We start from the raw sequence: 19,399 nt of genomic DNA, 5'->3' as shown, positions 1-19,399 counted from the left end.
GTTTATTTTTTTTTGTACAGCCCCATCCGAAGTACATCAAGAGGTACCGTACATACACGCCCCACGAGCCGAGTTCAGTGAATGGTAAATGCTGCTTTTTGCTGCCTTCGTAACCATACTTCAATATAGCCCGTAGTACATGTTCAGAACATTATGTTTATTTTTTTTTACAGCCCCATCCGAAGTACATCAAGAGGTACCATGCACGCCCCACGAGCAGAGTTCAGTGAATGGTAAATGCTGCTTTTTGTTCATTATAGTGTAGCTTGTAACATACAGCAATTTAGAATACATTGTGCTGCCATGCGACTTCTACTACTATACTAATATACGCCAAAGAAAGCAGAGCTTTCGCGCCTCATTAGAAACCCTGAATGTTGTTTCTTAGACTTTCGTGAGTGTAGGACTTAAATTTCAGTTTTTGAAATCGGCTTTCTTTTTTAGCATCCCAGCAAGCACTCCTGGAACGCATATCAGATTTGGAACGCACCCAAAAGGATGCTAACAGAAAACTACAAATTGCTAAAAGGAGATACCTGAAGTGCGAAGCGGAGAAGGAGCAGCTACAGAAGAAAATCAAGCACCTCTTCAATGATGATCAAATGTCCTCAATGGAGCGGTTGTCCAGTAATAGTTCACGGTGGGAAGCTGACACTCTGGTGAAGTCGCTGAGACTACGGCTTGCATGCGGGACGCGAGGCTACAATCTGCTCCGAGATTATGGTTACCCACTGCCTTCTGAGCGCACACTGCAAAGACACATCGAGCATGCGAAGTTTCGACCTGGAATTCTAACTGATATTTTGGAACCGTTAAAGATGAAGGTAACTGTGAATTTTTTGCTAACAGAGCTTTTGTCGATTTTTCTACAGTACGATCTCATTTTCCTGAATTGCTCTCTAAGTATGGGTGTAGCTATTCCCGCCTTTTTACTGTCCCATCGTTTTCTCTGTCCATATTTTTTTCCATCTTAGCATTACTAGTGCGTATCAACCTTTAGCCGTTATTAATGTTGATTTGTATTCTGCAGGTCAATCTCATGAAGCCGAAGGAGCGCCATGCTGTTATTATGCTTGACGAAATGCAAATCGCGTCAGGTCTTGTGTATGATCATACGGTTCGCGAAGTCGTGGGTGCACCCACACTGCCGTTATCCGATGGATCGTTACCTGATGATTGCTTAGCTACACACGGTTTGGTATTCATGATAGGTGGTTTATCAACTAGATGGAAGCAAACAATAGGATATCATCTAACTGGGAACTCCATTCATGCTGCAAGCTTGAAACGTGAATTAGTTGATTTGATTGCCCAATGCGAGTCTATCGGACTCAGCATTCATGTCGTGGTGTCTGATATGGGCAGTTCGAATCAGGCACTTTGGAAACTTTTCGGAATTATTTCAGGAAAGCACAGCAGGGCGCGGACTAGCTGTCGTCATCCATGTGACACGCAGAGAAAGCTTTGGTTCATGGCCGATGTACCTCACTTGTTAAAAAATCTTAGAAATCTTATTAAAGGGCACCTCATCTACCTTCCCGAAGAAGTTGTGCAAAAACATAACTTGCCAACTAATGTCGTGAATTTTGAGTTCATTAAAGCACTTGTAAGGCACGATGAAACGGATGATATAAAACTTGCCCCGCACCTAAATGCTTCCTGTCTTGATCCAAGCCACTACGATAAAATGAAGGTAGGCCCAGCTTTTTCCATTTTCCATAATGACACAGCTGCAGGCTTGCGCTTGCTTCAAGACAGAGGAAAAATTCCGAGAAACGCTCTTACTACTGCATGGTTTATCGAAACCGTGTTCAGGTGGTTTCGCCTGATCACGTCACGGACAACAAAGCTAGCTTTTAGCCACGCAGTTCAAGAGGAGTATGACTCCAGTGTAGCATTTTTGGAAATGATAATCGAGCTCTTCTCTAAAATTCAAATTGGACGTGAAAAAAATGCTGTCTGGAAGCCTGTACAATCGGGAATTATACTAGCGACAATAACAGCACTAGAAGTACAAGACGTCCTTCTCACAACGTACAACTTTCATTATGTGTTCCTGAGCAGGTTAGGCCAGGATGGGCTTGAAAACTTTTTCTCTACATTACGCGCCAAAAACCCCATCCCGAGACTATATGAGTTTAAATGTAGCTTAAGGAACGCAACACTAGGTAAATTTTTGAAGCCTAGCAAATCAGGAAGCTACTCCGAGGAGGAAGGTTATATACTATTACATTTACGCGACACAAGCGAAGCAAGAAGCGACACAGATGCTATTCAAGCGCCTGATGATATTCTTGACCTGAGCCCTGAAATAGAGCAGTCATTAACGTACCTAGCAGGCTACGTTGCTTCAAAACTTGTGAAGCGAGTACAGTGTGAGAATTGCTATAATTCTCTGATTGAACGAGACAGCTCTACGACGCTGATAGAGCTCAAAAACTTTTCAAAGCACCAGCAGTCTTTGACCACTCCATCGCAAGGGGTGATTGAAGTGATAAAAATAGCAGAGAACTACTTCCGCACTAATAAGGAAAAGCTAATCCGTAATTCTGTACATGAGTCGGAGGTGCAAAAAGCCATTACCCAAAGCGTAACTTCGCAGACATGCTTTCCTTCTTGCCATAACTTACTTGAAGACATTGTTAAAATATTCGGCAAACTGCGCATGGAAATTTTAGTGAAAAGTGAAGCGGCTAAAAGATCTTCTATTGAGAGTTCCAAATGTGCCAGCAAAAGCATTGGCATGCGCGTTGCTGTTTCAAGCATTAAATGATGTGTAGACGCTTCATTGCTTGCGAAGCAAAGGACCTTTATGTGATACTTTTAAAACAAATATCTTTCATAAGCAGCAAGCCACTGCCTGGGATAAATTTTAAAATTTTACAGCCACTGTGTAGTTAATATCTAACGTGAGGATTTCGCTTTTCATGTCGAAATAAATTTTGTTCACAACAGAAAAGACTTTTTTTTATTTCAATCCGCTTTCAATTTACTGTAACATAAAACTGAAGGGGCTCAATGGTAAAGTGCACCAAGAAAAAAAAAACTTCAGAACGTCCACAAAGGGTGAAGGAGAGACAATAAACGTTAATGAAAACTGCGGTCCGTGCGTTGAACTTCCTTTTACTGGAGAGTTTCGGCTCCAAATAATGTGCTGGCCCTTGCACCACGTAGCATCGGCTTCATTACATGTCTGGAAATCGTAAGCAGTTCATGCTTGGTACCGTGTTGGTCATTTTTCAGCCGCACTAAAACCGATTCATTCATAGCGTGATATTGCTTTTGTACAATTGTGCTTGCTTTTTGTGTTGTGTTTTGAACTGTCAGTTTTGTAAGTTTTTTTAAGTCCATCACTTCTGCGCCGCACATCTCACTGCATGCACCTGCGTTCACATCAGGAAACTAAACACATCGTCTTGCACAGCACTTACAACTAATTTATTGTACGCCGCCATAAACACTAGCAAACCGTTAGATGTCTTGCACTGATAAGCTTAATACGCATTAACTTATGCCTGGAGCACTACTTAGTTTATTACACGCTGCAAAACATCACATCTCCTTTCAGAGACGGTTTTCGTAAATGACACCCGCAGAAGAATGTTTTCTTCTGGGAAATATTTAGAAATTAAGTGCCTTAAAAAAAGAAAAAAAATCCACAGAATTTTTTCTCACCATTCTAATCGCTTGGGTAACCGTTTATGAGAATTACTTTCACTACCGAAGCTGTAAACGGTGCTTAAAAAGCACGCCAGCGTTCAAAGGCGCGGCTGGCCGGCGGGCGCTTGGGTGAAAAAGAGTGCCGTGTGCAGCGCGGGCGGCTGGCGGGCGAGGAGAAACGAGGAATGCGCCGCGAAGGAGGAGAGTGTCGCTACTTTCAAAACATCAAGGGGCTTTATGGCCGCTGCGGTGATGCCTTCCTGCAGCCACCGCGTGATGGCGCTGCCAGTCGCTAAGGTGCCACCACGCCGCGCTCGCTGCCGAGGCAGCGTAGGTGCGGCAAGTCTGGCCTTGGTGCTACCACCAGGTCCAGTTTGCTGAATTTTTATTCATTTATTCTTTGCGGTGAACCGCGGAAGGGCTTAAGCAGAAGTCATATGGACTGCCTAATGTTCAGCGAGGTACCCAACTTGAAATAAGCAACGAAAGTTGATGCGTTGGCCGCATTACGTTGTGATTGAACGATCGAGTATTGTCCGGACTCATGATTTGTTGCTACATGGAAACTTCCGATAGAGATTTTTTTTATTCGACTAGGGGCCAGTCGATTGCGATCCACGCATCGCGATCGCGGGTGAAGAATATCATATACACCTTCATGCTGAGTGAGCGCTCGGCTAGCTCTGTCCAGGTGGAAAGACCGAGTCACCGTGGCCCTCATTCTCAATGGCGAGCAGAACATCTAGCCCGGAATGACGCCGCATATAGGTAAAAGAAAAGCAGGACACTCTCGCTCTTTCCCACCACGGGTTCCGTCTAGAAAGATCGCATATGCGACGATCAACACAAGCAGTTTGAATAGGTCTCACTATATACTGATGTGTTTTATTTGCAAATCAAAGCTTGCTTCATACAACTTGTGGAGGTGTGTATGAGCTTGCGCTTCCCTTTGTAACGGAAGAAAAGAAAATGGTGATTGTACCATTGATTCTTATTTACAAATCTGGAATACAGTAAAAACAGATCAAAAACAGAGCTTGTTGTAAGCACGTGCTTGCTTTTATGTCGCGATTATGTCATCTTAGCCGCTTCCCCAAACTATTTGGCGCACGATAATCCCGAGCAGACAAAGGCGGTCCGTGCATGTACGAGTTGTTTAGAGGTCACGTTTTCTACTGTTATTGATCCCAAATTTGTAAGTCTTTAGACATGCATCTAAACAATTAAGTGTCTTTGTGAGTTTTTATTGATCCCACATTTGTAATCATTTAGACATGCATCTAAACAATTCAGCGTCATTCGTGTTTACGTTGGCGGGATGTACTGCATTTGACCAAAACAAAAAAAATCAAATGTACATCCAGTATTTTTTTGGTGGAGCGCACAGACTAGATTGCGATGTTGCACTGAGCAATTTTGTACTCTTCACGCAGACGGGACAGTTATGACTGTTGTTTTCGCGGATGACGAGCCGCATACCAGCACCTCATCGCTGCCAGCAGAATCTGGTGCGGCACACGCTCAGCGGGCAGATTCTGCTGGTCAGCAGGGTTTCGCAGAGGAAGTGCCGGGAATGACATACGGTGGATCCTGCGAACTGTGGCCTGAGTGGAGGACACGGTTCCTTAACTCTTTCCTTAGCACGGCACTAGGCGTCGATCACCGGTGATCGAAGTTTTTGAGCGCGCAATTTGAAAAAACCACAGCTCCCCTGGATTTGTGGCGCCATCTATGTGGTTGTATACAAAGTAGAGTTTCCGTTTCTGCACGGTTCACATTTTTACCGCATGGCGGCGATTTTTAAAGGACGCGCGGGCTCCGAGGTTGACGCGCACTTGAGCGGAGCGATGGCGTCGACATCCGGACTCGCGCGCGCTCGAAAGATCGCAATTTCGCTCGATCCCGACGATCCGGCAAGTGATCTTTTGGACGCATCGAGCACAGATGACTCGGACATCGATGTTGCGTCGTCAGAGTTCAGCTCAGATGAGGAAAACGCAGCTGATCAGCCGGAAACATCAGCTGTTCCCCGCAGGTAATGGTTTCGGATTTGCCGTCCCCTTTGTTTATGGATATCTAGAGTCGGTTCAATTGCCCTCTTGAAGTCCAAACTATTATTTTCTTTGTTTATAGAGTGTCCACTTCATTTGGGCAAGATGTGCTTCCGCCAGGTCAAAGAAGCGTGGAGTTTCGACCCCAGAGAGATCCAGGCATTGACCTCGGGATGGCGCTTCATAGCAGTCTGAAGTGGCTATCGCGAGCGCTCGATTTTTTTCGCCTTTTCTTTACGGCGGATGTCATTCTTGCTATTTGTAGAAATACCAACAAGTATGCATGGATGCACATCCTCGAGAAACCTACGTACAGCGAGAAGGACGGTTCGTGGAAAGAAGTAACCCCAGCAGAAATGATGAAGTTCATCGCCTTACTATTGTATATGGGAATACTGGAACTGCCGCGGCTACATTTGTATTGGAGTACATCAAAATTGTTTTCCGGGCTTCTCCCTCCAAACATTATGTCAAGGCGACGTTTCACCGCGCTCCTGGCCATGCTGCATATTTCGGACCCGGAAACTAACGGCGCTGGCGCACAAAAACTCGACAAGGTGTCCTGGCTTCTTCAGCACATCAACGACTGCTCTGCATCATTGTTTCAGCCGTATCGCGAAATTTCAGTGGACGAAAGGATGGTGAAATCCAAAGCGCGCTCTGGAATTCGGCAGTACATTAGAGATAAGGTTGTGAAATGGGGCTACAAATTATGGGTTCTTGCGGACCCGAAAACCGGCTACACCATCCAGTTCATAGTGTATACAGGGAAGCGTGAGAAACCTAGTGCCAATGGGCTAGCCTTTGATGTGGTAACGAAGCTTTGCGACAAGTACCTTGATCGTGGGTACATTATCTATATGGACAATTTCTATACTTCGAGCTCTCTTCTTGTGCACCTCTTGGAACGCAAGACACTAGCCTGCGGCACAACACGAAAAGATCGCAAGGGATTCGCCACAGAACTGAAAGGCGTCACTTGGGAGAAGAAAGCTAAAAGAGGAGACATCCGCTGGCTGAGAGACAAGGGAGTCTTGTATCTTCAAAGGAAAGATCGGTGTGTTGTGCATATGGTTAGTACTGCACACACAGCTAACTCGCACGTGCTTGCCAAACGAAGAGAAAAGAAGGACAAGTGGCATCAAATCGCCATAAAAAAGCCACAGCTCATTGACGAATACAACGCCGGAATGCTTGGAGTCGACAAATCGGACCAGCTGATTGCCACGTACAATGTTTTGAGGAAATGCGTCCGATGGTGGAAAACGTTATTCTTCCATTGCATCGACATCGCAGCTGTGAACAGCTATATTATTTTTCAAGCATATCGCACGCAGCATCCCCAAGCATCCGAGCTTTCTAGGCCTTCTCGATTTGACCAGCTGGCCTTCAGGACAGAGCTGATTGGACAGCTCCTAGAACTAGAGGACACTGCACCAGTTCCTGTCCCTCCCTCGCCAGCTGCACCACGCAGAGGTGTACAGCACAAACCTGAAAGAAAGGACGTCCGCCGGAACCGTAGGAAGTGTTACGAGGAGAAGAAAGTTGAACACAAGACGAATGTGTTCTGTTGCACATGCAATGTGCATTTGTGCTTCACCACGAGAAACTGTTTCGGCGACTGGCACACCAATCTGGTCGAATGAAACATTTATGACTCCAAAAGTTATCGAGCTATGACTTTCAATTTTGCTGTGATATTCTCCTATGGAGTGTTAACTATTTTCTGTCTGTCATAAGCTTCGTAGAATTTTTTGCACTGAAAATTTATGTTACTCATTAGAAATGTTTGCGGTGAATTTCATTAATTATTTGTGATTGCTAATTTTTATTGCGCATTTTGATATCACTGTTTTTCTTTCAAAATGTGCTTTTGTAATGTGCATTTAACACACGCGTTTTGGTATATAATATTGTGCTATAAGTTAATCTTTTTCTGAAAAAAAAAATTGTATGTTGGACCAATCAAGAACTTGAATATTTCACTATGCGTCATGTAAATTTTTCTAACTCAAAGAGTACTTAGTTTATGGGTTTAATTTTTAAGGCATTGTAGCCTATTAAAATACCCGCAATTTGTATATTTTAGAATTTCTCTAAAAAAATTTTTGCCAGAGATATTACTCTGTACTCAAAACTTTTTCGAGAATTTTTGTTTTTTTTGTTCAATAAGTTTTTTTCATGGAAGTAATTTTTTTGCATTTTTTAAAAAATAAATGCTATTTGAAAGCGCGTTCATTTACCTTCACTTTTATGTATTGCATGACAGTGTAAACTTAGTAGCAGTTGCACAAAAAATCCTAAATTAACCATACAAAAAACAGCCGATTTCCCCGTGGTAAGGAAAGAGTTAAGTCAATACAAAGAAAAAAACTTCTGGGGAAAAAAGGTGGCTTCCGGTAAGCTTTATTTCTTGTAAGCAAACAGTGGTGTTTGGGTTCGATCATGTGAGAAACTGTGTCGAGCAAGACAATTTTTTATGCCGCTTGCGAGTCCTTACTGGAGGCCATCAAACCTGTGCAGGAGCCCCTAAATGCCCTCAGTGGTCTTTGTATGCACAGGGTCTGCTTTTCGCCGGTATATCCTGGCAGTCAAGATGCCGATAAAGCCGTCAAGGTTATGAAATGTTGGAACAATACTTCTATCCTGTACAAATACTTTGAGCTGCAGGGGTGTTGCAATTGCCTTACTATACTGCTCAAAAGCAGACCCTGTTGCCTCGGAACTTTTGACGTGTCCTGTACGTCTACAGACATTTTGAGAGCCCTTGACACAGAGCAGTTCTTTCTTTAAATGAAAATTGATCACATTTTTATGATCCCTGTCTCTGTAGGACAAAGAGGGCACTGTGGCAAGCCGTTACCGAGGCAGTGAATGGGGAATTTCAATGCAGCATTAGCGCCATACAGGCAGAAAATAAATGGAAAAGCCTAGAAAGGGCTTATAAAAGAGCTAAAACAAAAAATAACTCATCTGGCCATTCCAGAGTTTTTTGCAACCACGAAGAGTAAGTACTTTTTTTTTTAGATCTAAACCATAGCAAATGGAACAAGGGGTCTTGCCAATTGCCAACGTTCTGACAAGTGGACTTGCAGTTGCCCAATTGAAGGCATCTACTTCTCGAAACGTTTATGCTGCATTATCCCATGTGCATATCACGCTACTGTGCATTTACTTGATCTGCCATTCATAAAGCTTCCCAACATTTCTTTAGGGAGCTAGGTGAAGTGCTGGAACGCGAGCACCATATCACACCGACATTTCTCGTAGCCCCTGGAAAGGTATTGCAGGGTGAAAATTCAAGGTAAGACTGCTCGAGTTTAATTGTTGACAAATTTCAGAAAACAGTGCTTTCAACATTAAGTGATTGTTTCAGCATACCTTCTGACACAGAAGCCAGCTGCCAGGAGGAAGAACCCTCACAAGAGTGCCAGGAGACCCCACACCACAAGAGGCGTCGCAAGGACACCTCTATCGACAGCCTCCTGACTGTTCTTCAGGAGGCCAAGAAGGACAGGGCTGAACGGTTCAACAAAACGATGGCTCTGCTGGAGCGGCTTGTGGTTGCAGTTGAAGGAAAGTCAACGCAGGCGGAATAAAGCTTTGAAAACACTGCATTGCATTGCATTGCTGGCTAATTGCATGATTGCAATTTCATTGAGAACTTAGCTCCCTCCACATGTGATGTAGCTGTCCATATCAAGCATAGGCACAGGGACTAATGCTGAGAATAGTTGGAATAGTCGTAAAAGAAAAATTCACTCAAGTGATGTGACAGCACTGTATAAGCTCTGGAGGTACAGTCGAAACCCGCGATAACGAAATCCCGAGGCAACGAAATTCTCGCCGCAACGAAATATTTTCGAATCCCCGGCGAACGCCCATAGGAGTCGATGCATTTCGTATCTCGCGGCAGCGAAACTTTTTTGAACAGCAATCCCTCATTAACGAAATTATCTGAAACGGCAGTCCGCATATTATGTACTTAACGCTAACTTTGTCCAAAAATTGGTTAAATGCTTTCCTTGTGCCCTAAAATTCGGTAAACTACCGCCACAGCGCATTGCTATGGCAGCCCCATTGTTTACTTGAAAAAAAGCTGCAGTGGAGGAACCATAGTGGAGCAGTTGCACTTCGCAACAAGCGACAGCGATGATGATGATGATGGTTTGCCCATCACTACAGGTAAATTATGTACTGCACAGTATATTTTGACCAAAAATGCAATTATATGTATATCAAGTATTTAAATTACGAAGATACTAAAAAAAATCAGACGAAGCGAAGGTGACCAGATATATTATTTATAATGCGTGCCATCACGTCATAAGCAAGCGCGGAGATAGCCACCCTAGCGGAGCGGAGCGCCCGCGTCACATGGCGACTGACTCGGTAATTGCTTGCTAGCCAAATCCACATCCACTCTGACTGCCGACGCGCGACTTGCAGGGCCTGACGACATTTTGAGCTTTGTGTACCGCCGCACGTTGTCGACAGTGGTGTGTGCTTCGTGGGATATATAGTACGCGCAAACCCGCTTCGCGTTGTTTATCTTTGAATTGTGAGATCATCCGCCGATTTCTCCCAGTCGATAAACATAGCTCTCGGCGCTTTGGATGTGGACTGTGTAGCGCACGTCAACTGTTTGGCGATCGGACCGTCTGCTTAGCCTAACCGTCTGCTAAGATGCCGCCTCCAGCCAAGAAGCGGAAATTTTTGACTTTAAAAGATAAGGCTGCAATTATTGCCCAGGTTGAAAAGGGCAGGAAAAAAATGGAGATCGCCGATGAATTTGGCATTGCATGCAGCTCACTATCGACAATTTTAAAGAACAAGGCCTCCATTCTCAGCGCGCTCGGAAATGGTGCAAGTGGAAGCAATAAAACGGTGACGGCTGCGGCGTTCCCAAATGTTGACAAGGCAGTGTTTGCATGGTTTTGCGAACAGCGGGCAAATAAAGTGCCCCTGTCTGGCAGAATACTTCAACAAAAGGCGCTGGATTTCGTGTGCATGCTCGGGCACGATAACTTCAAGGCGAGCCCTGGCTGGTTGAGCCGTTTCAAAGCCCGCCACGACATAGTCGCTAAAGTCATCTCTGGGGAGGCAGCAGCCGTCGACCCAGCGACAACGTCGTCGTGGCTGCTGACCAACCAAGAAGTATTGGAACAGTACAAGCCGTCGGACATCTATAACGCGGATGAGACGGCTTTGTTCTACGAGATGCTCCCATCGAAGACCCTGGACTTCAAAGGACAGAAGTGCCACGGGGGAAAGCACAGCAAGCGGCGTGTTACAATTTTGCTGTGCGCAAACATGGACGGCACAGACAAACGGCCGCTGCTTGTAATCGGCAGAAGCAAAAAGCCTCGCTGCTTCAAGGGAAATCGTGAGCTGCCCGTCCAATACACCGCAAACCTCAAGTCATGGATGACCAGGGCTATATTTGGCGCCTGGCTCGAGGCCTTCGATGCCAACATGCGGAAGGGCGGCAGGTCGGTCTGCCTTTTTCTTGACAATTGTAGCGCTCATCACGTTGATGCGGAGCTTACAAATGTGCGGGTAATTTTTTTTCCCCCAAACTGCACTTCCGTGCTGCAGCTGCTGGATCAGGGCGTCATTCGTAGCGTGAAGTGCGCCTACAAGGAGAGGCTGATCCAGCGTCTGCTCCTGAACCTCAAGCTCAAGCGTCCCACCGATGTGGACATGTTCATGGCGCTTGAGATGATGGCCGCCGCATGGGTTGCGACACGTCCTGTCGTGATTAGCAGCTGCTTCAAGCATGCCGGCTTGATTATCGCAAAGCAGGCATCGTGCGCTGATCCAGCGGCGTCAGATTTGCCTGAAGGCGCACTCGACGACGATGCTGACGGCGCACTCGACGACGATGCTGACGGCACACTAGACGATGGTGCTGACAGCGCACTCGACGACGGTGCTGACGGCGCAGTGCCGCCATCGCTGTCCAACGCATGGGGTGAACTTTGTGCCGTGGCAAACGAAGTCCCAGGTGGCCTCAGCGTCGAATTCGTTCGCGCGGATGAAGACGTTGTCGTACACGAGGAGATGACCGATGAAGCTATCATAAGTACCGTGCATGAAACTGATGATCAGATGCCGACGATCAGATGCCAAATCATCGAAAGAAAACGAACCCACAGGACGTGTTAGACGCCTTAAACACCCTGCGTTCGTTTTTGGGTGAGCACGACGACGACGTTGCTATGGACCACTTTTTGCAGTGCGAAGGCAGAGCTTTCAAATTGCTGCAGGGCAATGTTCGCCAAAGCAAGCTTACCGACTTTTGGCAATAAATTTTTTTTTTCATTTTCTTGTCTTTTCTGTCTCATTCTCGCATCAACGAAATTCCCGCGGAAGCGATATTTTTTGCTTTCCCCCGCGATTTCGTTATTGCGGGTTTCAACTGTATCAAAAACAGATGTGCTGTTTAATTAAACACTTCAACAAAAAGTGCTTAATGTGAGCACTCAAAAATGTTCACAACGTCAGCACTGCTTCTGTGCAATATCTTTTTGCAGGCTCTCGCTGAAACCTGCCACATGACGGTCAATGAAGGTGTCAGTGTACTCATCATTGCCAACTTCTTCTTGCTGAGGCAGGTGCTGCAGTTCATCAAAGAAGTCTCTCTCTTCATTGCACAGATTGTGTAGAACACACGCACCCATGACAATTGGGACGCACCGCTTTATGCTGGCAGCATCGACAAGATATAGCCGCCTGAAGCGCTGCTTCAACAATCCAAAAGCATTTTCAACTGCAACTCTTTGATGCGAGTGCACTTTGTTGTATTTCTTTTTCCACGACGGGAAAGTTTGCTCGTTATCCCGGTATGGTGTCAAAAGCCACGGAAGGAGAGGGTAAGCTGAATCTCCAAGAAGATAGCCATTACTGCACTTGGTCAGGGCCTCTTCAAAAAATGTGCTTTCACGCAGAATTCTTGCATCGTGCGCCGAGCCAGGGAAGCCAATGAATACGTCTAGAAATTTGTTCCTATCATTGGCAATAGCTTGTAGGACAATAGACGGCCATTTCTTACGATTGTAGTAGGAGTGTGGAGACTCCGTCGGCTTGTTGATTTCGATGTGGCAGCCATCAATACAGCCTATGGTGTTTTGAGGCCCCTTGCTGGCGCTTTTTGCCAGGAAGCCGGCCTTGCTGCGTTCCTGCTCCAGTCTATCTGGCCAGGCAATCACTTCCGCGCTCACGCTGTTTAGGAAGTCCAAGATTCGCTCGACACAACTGTGTATGGTCGACACGGCAAGGTCGAAGCGGTCGGCCAGGGAGTACATGCTGCACTGTCCACCCAAGTAGCACAAAACCACCAAGCATGTCTTTTCGGCACTAACTCTTGGACGCCCTCTTGTCGCGTTCGGGAAAAACGGTGACGCCATGTACCATGCGACAAGTCTGTTAAACGTCTCACGCGATAGGCGGAAAAGCTTTTTAAATTCAAAATCAAAATAACGACTTACAACTTCTTCATAGTACTTTAGAATTCTGTTGCGTTGTAACCTAGTTAGCTTCAGGGCTAGAATTGCGACAACATCATCGAACTCTTCGTCTTCGCTGTCGGAGTCCATCAGTTCGACAGCTGTTTGAACGATGGCTACAATTGATGCTGCGCAATCCATAGCTCTCCGCAACAAATTAGCACGCTTGCACACTACAGACACCTCGTCAGCTCAAGCGCAGGCAGGGAACAGGGGGAATGGCGAGGCAAAGCGCCAAGACTAGCAGAAGGCCTGCACTTTGGCATTCGTTTTAGTTTGGCGCTAGTGTCGCGCTACGCCTGCACAACTGAACTGGCGCTGCATGAGTGCAGCACTTTCTCTGAACTGCCTGGAACTAGTTCATGCAGTGCAAGGTAAATCGAACAGACCTGAAGTCGACGTGAGGATTGATGTCGCTCGCAATTGTGGGGCGCATCGACGTTTCGACCTCGAGATATTAGTTTCGCTTTCGGAATGTGAAAATACGCGTTTGGCGCAGCTTTGGCGCAGAATAGCAAAAATGTAGCAGGATGTAGCACGTTTTGCCTTTTGGCGCACTTTGGCACAATTGGCGCAGCTATCACATCACTGCATCGGTGACCTGAACTACGAGGTGCTGCCAGAAGGAATGCGACCGTCATCTCGTTGTTCCCCGCGCCCTGAAATTGTGCATGTCGTCCGGCTTAAGGGGAGATGCTCCTTGAAAATATTTTTTCTTTAATATTGAACTCAAGGTTATGAAACTCTGGCCACTGATAGAGTTTTTAATGCTAATTCGAAATTTGTATTTAGTTTCAGCATACGTATATTAGTTTTTATGTAAAAGGGTCCACACAAGCACAATATAGGGCATCTTGTGCACACTTTTTTGATAATGAAATATATGTTAAGAGCAGCTTGCAGTAGCTCATTGTGTTGCTTTGGTAATTTAGTATGTTGAAACCTACTTCAAATTTATTCATTTTAGCCCATAATTGCAAAAAAAATTCAGGAACACCAAAGTGTATATTTTGGGCACCATGTGTCAACGTTCTGAATTTTTTTCAAAAAATGTTGGAGATATTTTTAATCAGATAGATAACATTCTACACACTTTGAAGAGGCTGTGTGCAAAATTTCATTAAAATCAGACTATTGAGAGTACTTGAAATTTGTTGCACAGAACATAAAAAATGCTGAAAACTACAAATGGAGAAAACTGCATTTGAAAGCTTCAAACATCTGTATTTTTCAGACACTTCACTAAAGCACATGAAACTTTATTGCAAAATAGAGAGATGTAAAGCAAACACTGCAATGTTCATTAGAACTCCCCTGGCCCATATGTTGACCCCACAAGATTTTCTCGAACAGAGTCTGTGAGGCGCGCTCTTTTCATCATATTACGGCGATATGCTTGGGCTTCAGCGGTTTGGCGGAGTGACATTTTTTTCACCCCTCTCTGGTCTCGGGAATAGCCCAAGACAACAAGCTATTCTGGTGGCAGCACAACAAGGTCCTGAAGCACTTTTTCAAAGCTTGCATGTCCCCTGTTGTACCATAGAACAGCAATGGCAGTTGCTGTTTCGACAGCAGTCCTGGAAGCGAACCTGGTTTTCGAGCAGAGCAGCCAGATTTTGCTGTTCAGGGACTCCGCTGCGTTTTGTGTCTTCCCCTGCAAGCAGTGGGTGAGCAGCTTCTCTTCAGTGAGGCACTTGTATATGGGCAGCAGAGCTAGCCCAAGTGCTTTTGCCAGAAGCGGGATGTGGTCCGGTGCAGGATGTTCCAGCGCTTCAGCCCGTCGGTGCTGGCACCACGATTCCACTCCTTTGGGGCAGAACTTGTGGCTATTAGCATTATTAGTAGAACAGGAGTGAAAATATGATGCCCAAATGGCACGATACATTTTCTGGACATCACCCCTGTTGCTTGTGATCGCTGTCCGATAGTAGTTTTGCAACTTCTGGATCTGTGTATCCTTCAACTTCTCACCATGTGGAAGAGGTGTTGTCAACTTCCTAAGTGCAGTGCCCAGGCACTTGGCCACGTGGTTCGCGCAATCCTCCTCCTCGATGGAGGTTTCGGCATACACTTTTACCTGAGATACAGCACTAAAAACTTTACTGTCCCCATCACTTAGAAATTTAGTGCTGCGCGGTGGCGTTTCCTGTGAGGGGGTTCGCTTCCATATCTGCACTGCTGCCTCCGTTTCCATGGCGTGAGAGGAGCATTCAGTGTTCTTCTCACAAACAGGACCATTGAATGCCTGCCAGATTTCTTCATCTTCACTTCCAAGGTCTTGGTGCTGACTGCACGCTAGACAGAAATTCATCAGGTCCTCAAAATCGAGGCACTAACCACTGTCCACTGACAGACTGGTGCCAATTCCATAATGGCTCTTGTGGCCCCGTTTTTGCCAAGTACCTTCAAACATAACGGCAGTATCCCTGTCACCCACCATCTCTTTCGTGAAAACCCTGTCCTCCATGTTTTCTGCCACGGCCTTCATGGCCGCAGTATGAACTTTCTTGCCGATCACAGTAAAGTTCTTGGGATGCAATGGGTTTTGCAGGCCAAGAATAGCACAAAATCACGACAGCTGTTCATGCCCGCCACCAGTTTCACATTGACAGCGAAGCAGTCGCGAGAGCTTCCACTCTGATAGTCCCGATTTCCGCTGGCGCCATCCGCAAATTCACTGGCCACAACGCGGCTCGAGGTGTGCACAGCAAAAAGCACCGATGCTGGGCACTCACTATTTTCACAATGCAGGTCAAGAAAAGCTGAAAGCCCCTTTCGCTTTTCCGCCTGTTCGCGTACCGCAAGGGTACAGGTGCGGCACGTAGGACAAGCAGCACCGCTTACCAGCACCGTAAGCGCGCTGATTTCGCATATCGCAGCACTCGCAGAATGTCGACCGCATGCTGCTTTATCTTCCTTGAAGAGTCCAATCTTCACCTCCGAGGCGCTTACAAAGTCCACCGCGGCGTCGATCTCGTCCGAGTGCCCGTTGGCCTGGCCAGGGCTAGCTGGTGTCGGGTGACTGCTTTCCGTTGCCGTTTTCCGGTGAGGTTTGCGACGGCGTCATCGGTACGGGTTGTTCGTCCGAGACTTTCGAGCTCGGAAATCGCGCTTTTGCGAGTTGTCCATCGCGAAAGAACAAATGCCTAAAGGCCGCAGAGCTTGATCGAGACGCCGTACAAAGCGAGAGCAGGAAAGGAAGGAGGTAGGCTTGGCCACAGCATCGCATCAGTCCGGGCCAATAGCGGCCTCGCTAGAGCACCATGTGATCAGTAGAGCCGCTGGAGCATGCGTGAAAAACGTTTTTTATGCGTTGCATATTGCAATCACTCAGTTCAGCCCTTGGGCGCGGCCGGGCAGCCACCAAACCACGTGACGTGACGTCACGACAGCCGGAGGAAAAGCTGGGCCCCAACTCACGCGGTCGCGCGCGGCCGCAGCCACCACCTCACTCCCGCTCCTCCCGCTAGGGGCGCTGCGCCGGCGCGTGACGTCACGGAGGAAAAGCTGGGCCTCAGCTCGCGCGGTTGTAGCCACCACCTGACTCCCGCTCCTCCCGCTAGGGGCGCGTGACGTCACGGAGGAAAAGCTGGGCCCCAACTGGCGCGGTCGCGTGCGGCCGCAGCCACCACCTGACTCCCGCTCCTCCCGCTAGGGGCGCTGCGCTATGATTGACGTCACGGCATATGTATAAAAGAGCTGCGCTCCTTCGCCGGGACAGTCTTATACCCCTGTCACACGGGCATTTCGAGGGCCCTCGAACCAATAGTCTATCGACTCAAAGGCGATCGAGCGCTGCTACACGGGCAGTTTCAATGGCGATCGAGTCAATAGGCACCCTGCATCCGCCAGGCGCCGCCACCTTCGGTTGTCGTGAAGCGCCACTGCGTAGCTGCTTTTGCGTTCGCTGGGGGATAGCTGGAGCAAACGACGCGCCTCACGCGGTGCAGCGGTATGGCGGTAAACGGCGTGCCCCTTGTTTTATAGACGGGTTTCCTTGAACTTCAAGACGTTGACGCTTTTTGGTACAAACCTAAAAAAGGGTCAAATACTACTGCAAGCGGGCCACGTCTAGGACGTCAGTGAAGCTGTGCTTGCTGCTGGCTCCGAAATCGTGGGAAAATGCATACCGCAGGCAAGAATAAATGCAGCGACAAAATGCGTGACGCTTGAGGTAAGTTTCGTTTCTTCGAAAGCACTGTACAAGTGCTCTAAACAAATGTGAGATTCCAGATGCCGACTTACAATTTTTTATCGCTGTACTGGTGCTTTAGATCGACGGAAGCCGAAGAATCCGCAGAGCTAGCTGTGACTGCCGCGCTGGCGTGGCGGGAAAATGTAAGCACACGGTGGCCGTTGCTCTCTACATTCAACAGTACAAATGTAGCTCCTGCACGAGCCAACCGCGAGCCTGGGGCCTTCCGTCATCGCGCAAAACTTACCCGAAACTGTCCAAAGTTCATGGGCCGAGAAAGGAAAAAGGTAACTTGTTTTTGTCACGCTCTCAAATGCAATCACCCCACTCGTTCCGAAAGCAAGATCCCTTGATGCTATTTGCGAATGTACATTAATGTAATCTTATTTTACTTTTCAGTGCGTGCGAAAAACATTGATGTCGGCCATGTGATAAGGTTTTTCGCGGACATCAAATGTCCGTTGACTGACATGCTTCGCGCAGAGGCACTACCCAACGACGAAGTCGCCCCAGCGGCTTCCGAGTGCTCTGGAAAGGAACTAGAACTTTTTGGATGGCCCAGAAAAGGAGAAAGCTTTCATTGTTATCAATTACAAGAAAGCGGAGGCAGAATGATTTTCAAACGACTTAAATTTCCCGAGAGGTTTGAGTAATTTATATTCTTTATTCAGCATGTCATTAATTAGGAATTAAGGAAACAATTTTTCAAAGACCAAATTAATATGTAATGATCTTGTATCATGATACTCTTTATCTAAATCATGCAGGCTCTTAGGCGTTGAGCAAGGAATATATCACCAGCGCGTGATGCTGGATGCAAAGGACGTGAAAGGGTTATGCTCCAGAACAAAGACAGACAGACGCCTTTGGAGCGATGAAAGGTTCTGGAGAATCACAGCCACAAAGGTATATCAGTAGTGCTTCTTTTCTTTTGCGTAGCACAGAACATCTTCTGGTGTTCATGTGCATGTGCCAGTGCTAAAACAGCGTTATTTTCTTCTGCAGGCACACAGGGTACTGTCCTGCAGTGAAGAGCTCCTCTATGACCGTGCTCAACACATTGTCTCAGAAACACAGTTCACTGGTCCTGCGTTAGAATATGGTTTGGCAAAGGAGCCAGAAGCGAGAAAAAAATTTGAGGCTGAACATGGTACAAGGGTCTCTCAATTTGGTCTTGTGGTATGCTCAGACGATCCGTGGTTGGCGTGCTCTCCGGACGGGATTTTCAAGTAAGCAGTTGCATAAACATGTTTTGTCGTTCACTGAACAAAATGTGATTTCAGGGATCAAGACGGTGAAACAGTTCTGCTGGAAATAAAATGTCCCTACACCAGGAGAAACCAGACGTTGACAGAGAGGCCCTTGCTAAAGTACCTGTGTGGCGACAAAGACTTGAATTTAAGATGCAGTCACCCATATTACACAGATACAAGTTAGCTTGCATGTTCTTTGCCTGGAAAAATGCTACTTCTATGTATATTCAAGTCTGGACTCCCTCACGATTCCTGTTGTAAGGGACAATAGGTTCCTGTCTTCGGCAGTCCCAAAGCTGCGTCAGTTTTATTTTCAACATTTTTTGAAGGCAATATCCGAAAGCAGAAAAATGTAATATTCCCCACTAAGCAGCGCTTTCACTGGCCATAAGGCTGAGCAGTCGTTTATTACATGTGGATGCAGTACATTTTATTTATACTATTTACAATGGCTCCACTGCAGTCATTTTAGACAGTTGCATGTGTAGTACCACATTCTATACTGTAATAGTCTGTCAGTGCAATAAACAGTTGAAATCAAGTGCAATACTGCGTTGTGTTTACTGTCTGTCTTCCAGCCTTTCCAGCAAGCTGAAGCTAACAGTTTGAGTTCATTGCAGCTTTTGACAATACAGCACAGCATTGCCACGGTGCCGGGCAAAAAGGAAGACATAAATCTTTCTAGGCCCCTAGCACCACACAGGTGTCACAACACAAGCAACGGTACAGCAG

At 46.5% G+C, this 19,399-nt stretch overlaps 1 long non-coding RNA gene and 1 pseudogene across 1 annotated transcript; one reads left to right on the top strand and one right to left on the bottom strand.

The window, feature by feature from the left end:
* Nucleotides 1-51: 51 nt before the first annotated feature.
* LOC144130213 (uncharacterized) lies at nucleotides 52-844 on the top strand. Its single transcript, XR_013314012.1, has 3 exons — nucleotides 52-84; nucleotides 174-233; nucleotides 445-844. It is a non-coding gene; the product is annotated as an uncharacterized LOC144130213 (long non-coding RNA).
* Nucleotides 845-14,439: 13,595 nt separating this feature from the next.
* On the bottom strand, nucleotides 14,440-15,740 carry LOC144130212 (uncharacterized; annotated as a pseudogene).
* Between the last annotated feature and the right edge of the window lie 3,659 nt (nucleotides 15,741-19,399).

The sequence above is a fragment of the Amblyomma americanum genome, chromosome 4 (genome assembly GCF_052857255.1).
Source record: "Amblyomma americanum isolate KBUSLIRL-KWMA chromosome 4, ASM5285725v1, whole genome shotgun sequence".
In the NCBI taxonomy this organism is placed as follows: Eukaryota; Metazoa; Arthropoda; class Arachnida; order Ixodida; family Ixodidae; genus Amblyomma; species Amblyomma americanum.
The sequence above is the reverse complement of the archived record's forward strand: the minus strand, read 5'-3'. Positions and strand labels throughout refer to the sequence as shown.